A 9,605-nucleotide genomic window follows, 5' to 3' on the forward strand; every position below is an offset into this window, starting at 1 on the left:
AGAAGACATCAACAGTGGTGCTGTGGAATGCCCAGCTAGCTAAGGAACTACAGATGAAAATATTTCAATAAAGGATTATTTGTTAACCAAAAAAAAAAAAAAAGGAAGAAAAAGGGGGCCAGTGTGCTTGGAATGAGCAAAGGAAGTTAGTGGGAAAGAAAGATGAAGTCTCGGGGTGCCAGCAAGCCATACTCATAGACCACAGAAAGACATCTGGGTTTAGGTTTTGTTTGAAATACAGCATGTGGAGAGTTTCGAGCAGGAGAGTGGCAGAACAGTTTCTGTTTTTAAAACTTTGGTACAGAGAATGGCAAGAGCAGAAGGAAGCTGGCAATCTGGTTTAAAGCTGTGCCGGAAAGGCAGGATGGTAAGTCGGATAAGAACAGAGAGGGTCTTAGAAGATTCAAGGATGTCTTGTGAGTTTAAGAAATAAAAAAGGAGATGAGTAGATGATGTATCATGTACCAGCAGTGGGGAAATTAGAGCAGAAGTTTGGGAAGGAGAATTTAAGGGCTCTGCTTTGGATGTGCTAGGTCTGAGACACTGATGGTTACCAAGGATGGGAAGTTAAAGAAAGGAGAGTAAACATTAGTAAGTAGATAAATAAACCAATTAAGACAGGTAAAGAGAAAGGCAACATACATTGTAGAATGAATAGCACAGTACTGGTACAGAAAGTAATATTTTGGGCATGTTGCTTGGAGGAGCTGTTCCTTGGAGAGGGACAGGATGCTTGGGAGGGTGAAGGGTTGGCAAAGGAGAGGAAGACCCTCGACCAGGTGGCTTGACGTGGCGACGGCCACAACAGGTTCTAGGTTGCAAGGAAGTGTGAGGATGGTACAGGATAGGGCAGGGTTCAAATCTTTTGTTCATAGGGTAGCTATGAATTGTACTCAACTGGACAACACCTAACAACAACAACAACATTACAGAAAGACTAATGGAAATCAGAATTCTAGGGAGGAAATGGGGAATGTGCAATTACTTTTTAGAGACCCCAGTGAATGTCAAGTAGGTAGGTAGATTAAAAGTTTGGAGTTTAGAGTCAAATACTGTAACTCATCTCCTTCAAGTCAAGGGTCACTCCAAGCTGGCTCTCCAGCAGGTTTTTGGAGGCTGTTTGCATGGGAGGAATTGCTCCTTTTTTTTCCATAGCATTCATGGTGGATTTGAACCAACAGAGGTGCTGTTGCTGGGTTAGTAACACAACTCCTTACAGACTACGCCACCAGAACTCCCCCAAAGCCAAAGTACCCAGTACTTCCAGGCTGTCTCCCGTCCAACCAGGGCCGACCTGGCCTGGCTTCGCATTCCCCACAAGACTGTGTGCAGGCTCTTCTATCTTGAGCAGACTGCTCTGAGTTTGTGACATGGTTGATATGGTTATCGTTAGATTCTTTGAAGTTGATTCTGACTTATGGCTGCCCACGTATGCAGAGTGGAACAGGGCTCCCATGGTGTTCTGGCTGTAATCTTTTTTCTCTGTAAAAAGCTGGGTAGGTTAGAACTGCCAACATTTAGGATGGTGGTTGTAAGCAAACTATTTGTGCTACCAACAACTACAAGGAACATGCTTTGGAGTAGGGAGAGACAGACGCTAGCTATCTGTAGAAATAGAATCTTTGCTATGGTATAAAAACAAGGAAACTGTTTATTACAGATTAGTAAATAAGGCCACGCTTGCCTTGATAGTGAGTGATCCAACATTGCCCGTGAGTTTAAGCCATAACATCATTAGCCTGAGCTCAAAGGACTTTACTTTTGCTAATGTTGAGTCACTTGTTAGAAACAAAGTTTTGCTCGTCCCGTTGAGTGGGAGAATGTGCATTTCGAATGCATCAAGTACTGCTGGCCTGCACCTGTTGGGCCAATAGGAAATTGTAAACTTTTTAAAAGTTACTTTCTGTTCCTGTTTCTGAAAGATTGTGTATGTAGATTCATGATTTAGTCTTACTGAAAACGGCGTTAAATATCCTTAGAGGCTAGGCCCTAAAATTCATGGTTCCTAGCAGCCCCTGGTGGTGTAGTATGTAGTGTAGAGGGCTGCTAGCTGAAAAACTGGTGGTTCAAATCTCACAGCTGCTCCTCAGGAGAAAGATGGAACAATCTCCTCCCATAAAGGACTTCTAGCCTTGGAAACACAATAGTGGTTGGATTAATAGCTATTAGTCTGATGGGAGCAGCATTCCCTTAGAGTTCTGAGTGAGTCACCCACACCTGCTGGCTTCTGCCTCAGCCAGTGGGCTTCCAGGCACCTGCTGCCACTGTTAATAATGGAATCCCAAACCCTTCACTTGGTAGAACCAGAAGTGTGTCAACCGAACTAGTGTCAATCTCTTGTCTCAAACCTCAGAAGACCTGAAGGAATAAGACTCTACTTTATCTCTCTAGGTTTCTGTAAGCTATAAAATTTCTGTAAAATGAAAGGGAACATATCTCCATTAAAACTAGTTACGAGTTCTCAGGGGAGCTCTGGTGGCCTAGTGGCAAGGAGCTGCAACTACAATCCCAGAAGCGAACGGTTCAAATCCACCAGATGCTCTGCCAGGGAAGGAGGGACGATCTCCTCCTGTACCAGTCAGATCTGATTTGATGGTACACGCACACAAAAATAACAAAAAATAAATTAAAAAACAAAACAAAACAAAAAACTAGTTATGAGTTCTCCCAAAGCAAAGTTGCCTGGTTTCCAAAGTCTATTCCATGCATACACATCCACTCCAGAGTTACCCTCTTCCCAGCTCCTCCCAATTCCACTCTCAGGGCTTACTATCTGATACTGCTAAAACTGACCTCATTCCATTTCCTTCATCAGGATCTTCTGTTGTAGAATCCAGCTGTTTTTTTCTGGAATCTGTCTTGGGCTGAGTCTTCCCAGGGCAATGGATGTGGTTTTTGAAGTCTTAAATCTCGGTAGAGTCAAAATCTCAGATGAGGCTCCAGTTTCTAAATAAGTTTGTGATTGCATAAAGACACAACAGGTTTTTTAAAAATCCACTAACCACAGCATCCATGCCCCAAAACCCACAGATGCACTAGGAAGGGGCATTATTAAGCCTCTTCGAGCAAGCGCTCAAGGTACTGCCCAGGAAAACTTCCTGCTGAGAATGTGAAAAAGGAGCTCTGGTGACATAGTGGTTAAGTGACCAGCTGCCAACAGAAAGCTGGAGGTCTAAGCCCATAAGCAGTTATGCAGGAGAGAACACAACATGTAGTGTGTTACATAATCCTAGTGCTAATGAAAAGACCAGTAGTTCAAGCCCACCGTCCGCTTCTCAGGAGAAAGATCAACAGTCTCAACTGTTGCTATGTATTATCAAGTTGTAATTGACACAAAGCTGACTCTTCAGTGGGTTTTCAGAGGCACTTAATTGCATGGGAGGAAACTGCCCATCTTCTTCCTACAGGGCAGCTGGTGGATTTGAACCACAAGCCTTTGAGTTAACAGCACAGCTCTTTATTGCTATGCCGCCAGGGGTCTAGAATCCCAAGGGGGGTCACTATCAGCCAGAATCTACTTTAATGGCAGCGGGTTTAGGTATTCTAGGTTATGCATATAAACCCTTAGCCTATCTGTAGTGTGGAAGTTCAGTAAAAGATGGCTAGTATTATTATCGCCTGCTTCTCACCCCAGTCCAGTTCTCCCTCAGGTGTTTGCTGACTATCCAGGGCCTCAATTCGAATCTTAACCTTCATTTCTTCACATCAGATGACTCATAACATCTGATTACCTCACTCTTCCTCCAGCATCTCTCTCCCTTGTCCATGTTGTCATATTCTTTTGCACAAGAAGCAAAATTTCATATTGATAATTTCCCAGATTCCATTCCCTGGCCTTTACAAGACACCCTTATTGCCAATCTTAGCATTTACTGTTGTTGTGCCATTGAATCAGTTTAAACCCACAGAAACCCCAAGTGACCATACACAGTCCCACAGAGTTTCCTTGGGTGTAAATATTTACCAGAGCAGTTTACTAGTCTTTTCTCCCACAGAGCTACATAGGGATTCAAACCACCAACCCTCTGGTTAGCAGTTAAGCGCTTAACCACTATGCCACCAGGACTCTTCATTATTGCTTCCCCAAATGAATTTAAATGTTTACCAAATGTCTTTAAAATACCATACATTATTTTAGGCACTGTAGACTGGAGGACAAGCAAGACATCATTCCTGTTTTCCAAGAGTTGACAAAATGTACCAGAACCAATCCCACTGTTGTTGATTTGAACCTGTGATGTCATGAGCTTATTCTTCAAAATGGCCTCCCTCGCCATCAGCTTTGATTCCACCACATAATTGAATGGAAACATAAAATAGGATATGTATAAATGATGTGTGATGGGATTGGTCAGTTTACCATCCCTCCAGGTTTAAATTGAATAGACATCAAAACAACTATCCCACCCAGTACAAATAACAAAATTTAACAGAGCAGCAAACAACAAATGCTGACAAGGTTGTGGAGAAACTGGAACCCTTGTTCACTGTTGGTGGGAGTGTAAAATGGTGCAATCACTGTGGAAGGCAGTATGGCGCTTTCTCAAAAAGTTGCAAATAGAAATACCATTTGACTCAGCAATTCCACTACTGGGAATATACCCCAAAGAGACCATAACTGCCACCCAAGCAGATATATGCACATCCATGTTTATTGTGACTTTGTTCACAATAGCAAAGAGTCCAGGTGCCCAAAAACAAATGAATGGATGGAGAGGCTCTAGTATATTCACACAATGGAATACTATGCTGCATTGAAAAACAAAAAAATACTCATGAAACATTACGCAAAATGGGTGACCATGGAGGACATTATGTTGAGTGAAATATCTCAGTCACAAAAAGACAAATATAGCATAGTGCCACTGTTATAAAAGAGGACTGGCATAGGGGTTGGGGGGAGACTGAGAAAGAGGGGATAAAAATGTATACTGCATTGAAACAGATGAGGGAGAAAACTGTTTAAAAGAAATATGTGATTAGGTATTTTTGTCATTACAGGAGTCCAGAACGAAGGCTGCATAATGGAGTGGACCTGGGGAGAGGGATTATATAACAATGAAAGAATTTTTCTTTTACTTTTCAAAGAGAAGAGCAAACTGGGGGGGAAGGTGGGCAGGAAGAAAAGTGCAGCAGTGAATGAATGGAAATCCAAAGTCCCTGTAAATTTTCATTAAAATTAATAATAAAAAAAGAAATGCAAAAAATAAATAATATTTAAAAAATGAATAGTCTTAATAGCTAAAGTGGGACTCACTGCCAGCAAGGAGAAGACTCAAGAGAATCAAGCAGGTGTCCCTCAGGGTCACAGCATCTTCGGCCAGCCAGTCATAGTGGAGAACCTGAGACCAACATGTTCCTGTTGTAGGTGTCATCGACTTGAGTAGGACTCCCAGTGAGCCTATCTGCCCATTGTAGAGTCACTGTGTCAATCCATCCCACAAGAGTCTTCCTCGCCTTCACGGATCCACTACCTTTCCAAGCATGATGTCCCTTTGCAGGAATTGGTTCCTCTTTAAAACATACCCAAAGTATGTGAGATGAAGCTTCACCATCTTTGACTCGAAGGAGCTCTCTGGCTGCACTTTCTCAATGACATAGCTGTTTGTTACTTTGGTAGATCTTGGGATACTCAGTGTTATTCTCCAATACTACAGTTCAAAGACACTGAGTCTTCTTCTGTTATCCTTATTCATTGTCCAGCACTCATATATCACAGCTTGAGTCAGGTGTGTCCTGATCTTTAAGCTGGCATCACTACACCTTAATATTTTGGAGAGGTCCTTGACAGCCAACTTTACCAATACAACACATCTTTTGATTTCTTTTTTTTTTTAAGGGATCTAATATATATAGATTTTTATCTACAAATCTGAACCCTCCCAGGACAAATGAGATCTCCTATCAGCCCAAAGTAAGCACCCAAAGGTAAACAGAACTGGAAAAACATGTGCAGGAGGGCTATCTCCAGACAAGGTAGGCCCCTGGACAATATAGTCCACAGAAACAAAAGAGGGAAGGGTGTTCTATTTTGATCTGCAAAGACAATACTTTTTCATTGAGAAGTTGCCAGTAATTTCCTTGAGAAATGGACAGTTGACCCAGGCAGCCCGAGAGAAATCAGGGAACTTCTAGCGTCAAGACGACAGAGCTGGTAGTGTTGTTCTTCAGAGCAGTGAAGCCCATGTCTGCCTCGCCTCAATCTGCCAGGGCCAAGTTTGTAGACTGCAGCCCTTCTGTCTCCTGACCGATGTTCTGCTCCACTATGTCGCATTCAGCTAAAAGCGTCTGAATCTTTGTCACCAAGCTCTTCCTTTTTAATCTACTGTCTGAAATTCTCTGGTAGAATCAGTGTGTCAATTTCCTCTAAAATCTTCACAAACTGCTCAATTGTTGCTTTCACTCTTCTATCAAGTTTGCAGAGAGCTTCAACTTGCATTTCCTTGGCCAGAAAACCCTGCTGGATTCCAGCAAAATCTTTACTCAACTCTTCCAGTTGGTTGGCTATCTTCTCCACAGCTTTTTCCAAAATTCTCAAATTCTTTAATTCAACCTCTTCCTCTGATCTGTCCTTTTTCCCAATTAGCATGACCCGACATCCATTTTGTATTCCAAGTGCTGATAAGGGCTGTTCCATATCGTTTAGAGATTTTTCCCTTAAATATGAGTTTCTGAGAAGACACTGGAACTCCTATGGCTTCTTCAACAAGCTGGGCCAAGTCTTGGACAATTGGTTCGCCAGTGCCCTGCTGTGGGCTAACGTTAATGTCATACTTCTCGTTGCTGTGAGTGATGGTCACCAGGATCCCAGCCGTCACTATGTCCTCGCTTTCGGACGCTTCTCCATATGGGACCACATCTCCGTCCGGAACCACGTCCTCGTCCCGGACCACGTCCTGGTCCAGGACCACGTCCCCGTCCGGAACTAGGTCCTCTTCTGGGACCACGTCCTCGCCCGGGACAAGGTCCTCTCCCGCGATCATGACCTCGCCTGGGACAAGGTCCTCTCCCGGGATCATGACCTCGCCTGGGACCAGAGTCTCGTCTGGGACCACGGCTTCTTTCGGGAACACGGCCTCGCTCCGAGCTCCCTCCTGGCTCCCAGTTATCTCCTCGCTCTGTGCCACCTCCTCGCCGCGGGCCATCTGCTGCTTCTGAGCCATCTCCTCACTCCTGCACGCGCGGGTTGGGATCTTCACCCACGGCCTGCGATCGCGGGCGGCGGGGCCTTGGGTGGATCGGTCATGCCCGCTGGCCTTGCTTTGAACGGACTGATGCTGGGCCTGGGACGGCTTTCGGTTGCCGGGGGTTTCGACCTGACGCAGCTCATGGTCGGCTGAGGTTCGGACCTGGCGGGGCTTACAGTCGGTCTGAGTTTGGATCTGGCGCGGCTGGCGTGGCTGACGGTCGGTCAATGTCAGGATCTGGCGCGGCTTATGGTCGGTCAGAGTTTGTCCCCGGCGCGGTTTCTGGTTCGCGTCTGGACCTTGCGGCTTACGGTCAGCAGGGATTTCGCCCTGGTGCCGCTCCCGGCCGGGCTGAAGGGCGCGCCTTCTGAGACCCGGCCGGTCCCCGTGGCCTCGCCGCGCGCCGCCACGCTCCGCCAGACCCACGTTTGTTCACCTCCCCGCGGCGGGAGGAGAAACCTCATCTTTTGATTTCTTGACGGCTGCTACTGAGGGCGTGGATTGTGGATCCAAGTAAGATGAAATCGTTGGCAATTTCAATCTTTTCCCCATCTATCATAATGCTGCCTATTGGCTCAGTGATGAGAATTTTTGTTTTCTTGTTGAACTAAACTGGGAGGCCAAAGTTCAAAGGGCCTGTACGCACACTTGAGAAGCTGTAGTGACTGAGGAATTCTATCTATTCTGTTGCTTATCTAAATTGTAACCTGTTGTTGTGTTGTTGTTAAGTGCCAACGAGTCAAGTATAACTCGTAGCAACCCTGTGAACCATAGATCTGACTCCTGTTCTGTCCTGTGCCATCTTTACCATCTCGAGTACACTCGAGCACATTGCTGGAGCCCATTGTTATTGTTGTTGTTGTTGTTATGTGCCATCGAGTCGCTTGCTACTCATAGCGACCCTATGCACAACAGCCCTAAACTCCGCTCTGTCCTGTGGCAATCGCACCGTCTCCGATACACCCATCCCGATTATCCCAGTCACTGAATCAATCCACCTCATAGAGGGTCTTCCCCTCCTGCACTGTCCCTCCACTCTACCCAGCATATGTCCCTCTCCAAGGACCGGTCTCTCCTCACAACATGTCCAAAGTAAAAAACAAACAAACAAACAAAAAAACCCAACATGTCCAAAGTATGTTAGACGGAGCCTCAGAATTCTTGCCTCCAAGGAACCCATTAGCTTCCTTAATATACTCCAAACGAAAAATAGGTTCTGTAAGATCTGTGTGGTTCTTGCTACGAATTGTTGACCCATTTAGTAGAGCAGTATGATAGATGCTAGAGGGGGTAAAAGAGGGTGTGCAAACATGTGGGCCATGTCTGATCTCATGTGAATTGGTTTTGTATTTTGGATGTTGCTGATGGGGACTGTTTCCCCTTGTACAGTTAGTGGAGGCTAGACTCAGCCATCCTGACGCTGCCCCACTCTTTTTACAGATTGCAACTCATGAAGGTGACCCTCCATTGAGCTTCTGAGAATGTACACCTTGGCCAGAAAAGACTATCATTTTTGTCCCACTGAGTAGCCAGTGGGTTTGAATTGCTGATATTTCAGTTAGCAATCCAACACTTAACCTACCATACCACCCAGATTCCTCTACAATATACAGAAAGAAACCAAAGAGCAATAAGATAATTCCAAGACAATGCACAGGATGCTATAATCCAAGGACAATCAGTGAGTTTATTAAGAGTGAAGAAAAAACATTCTAGGTAGAAGAAACTGTTACACATGTACAAAAACATGGAGGCAGGAGAAAGCAGAGCACACGCGAGGGAACTATATGCCTTTCTCCACAGCAGAGTAAAAACTCCAGTAGGTCACAGGATGAAGTGCTACATGTTCAGATCAGACAGGCAAGCAGGAATAAGATGTTGGAAAGCCTGATTAATCAAGATTTATATTTTATCCTTCAGGGAATGAACAATGGCAATAATGGGAATAACTTCTTATTTTATCATGGAAGTTTGGAATAGCTTTGGTTCATAGATAAATTCCAATTAAGGGACATATCTAGAATATGTTTTTAAAATCCTTCAGTACAAAGAAATCACATGTTTGTAAACATGGCAGGAAAACGAATAGAAATGACTAAACAGTACAGTTTCTATCATATCATATGTGTCAAGAAATGCAAACCAAAAGCCATCACTAGTGTAATCTCTCTTCATTATGTGTGTCTGCAAAGGATCAAGACTAACTTATTCATTAAATGAGAAATATTTTGAAGCAAGAGAGCTTCCAGTCACCAAGTGAATGCTGCCTTTTTCTCATGAGATAGGCTATGTTAAGAATACATGCATTGAATCCCAATACAAATACCAACCCCATTCTTCAATGAGATGGAAAAGGCAATCTCCAATTTCGTATGGAATGGAAAAAAGCCCCAAATAAGCAAAGCACTCCTTAAGAAT

At 44.3% G+C, this 9,605-nt stretch overlaps 1 pseudogene; it reads right to left on the reverse strand.

The window, feature by feature from the left end:
- Positions 1-6,198: 6,198 nt before the first annotated feature.
- On the reverse strand, positions 6,199-7,166 carry LOC102860092 (annotated as a pseudogene).
- Between the last annotated feature and the right edge of the window lie 2,439 nt (positions 7,167-9,605).

The sequence above is a fragment of the Elephantulus edwardii genome, unplaced genomic scaffold (assembly GCF_000299155.1).
Source record: "Elephantulus edwardii isolate Elephantulus edwardi_28Jun2011 unplaced genomic scaffold, EleEdw1.0 scaffold00063, whole genome shotgun sequence".
In the NCBI taxonomy this organism is placed as follows: domain Eukaryota; kingdom Metazoa; phylum Chordata; class Mammalia; order Macroscelidea; family Macroscelididae; genus Elephantulus; species Elephantulus edwardii.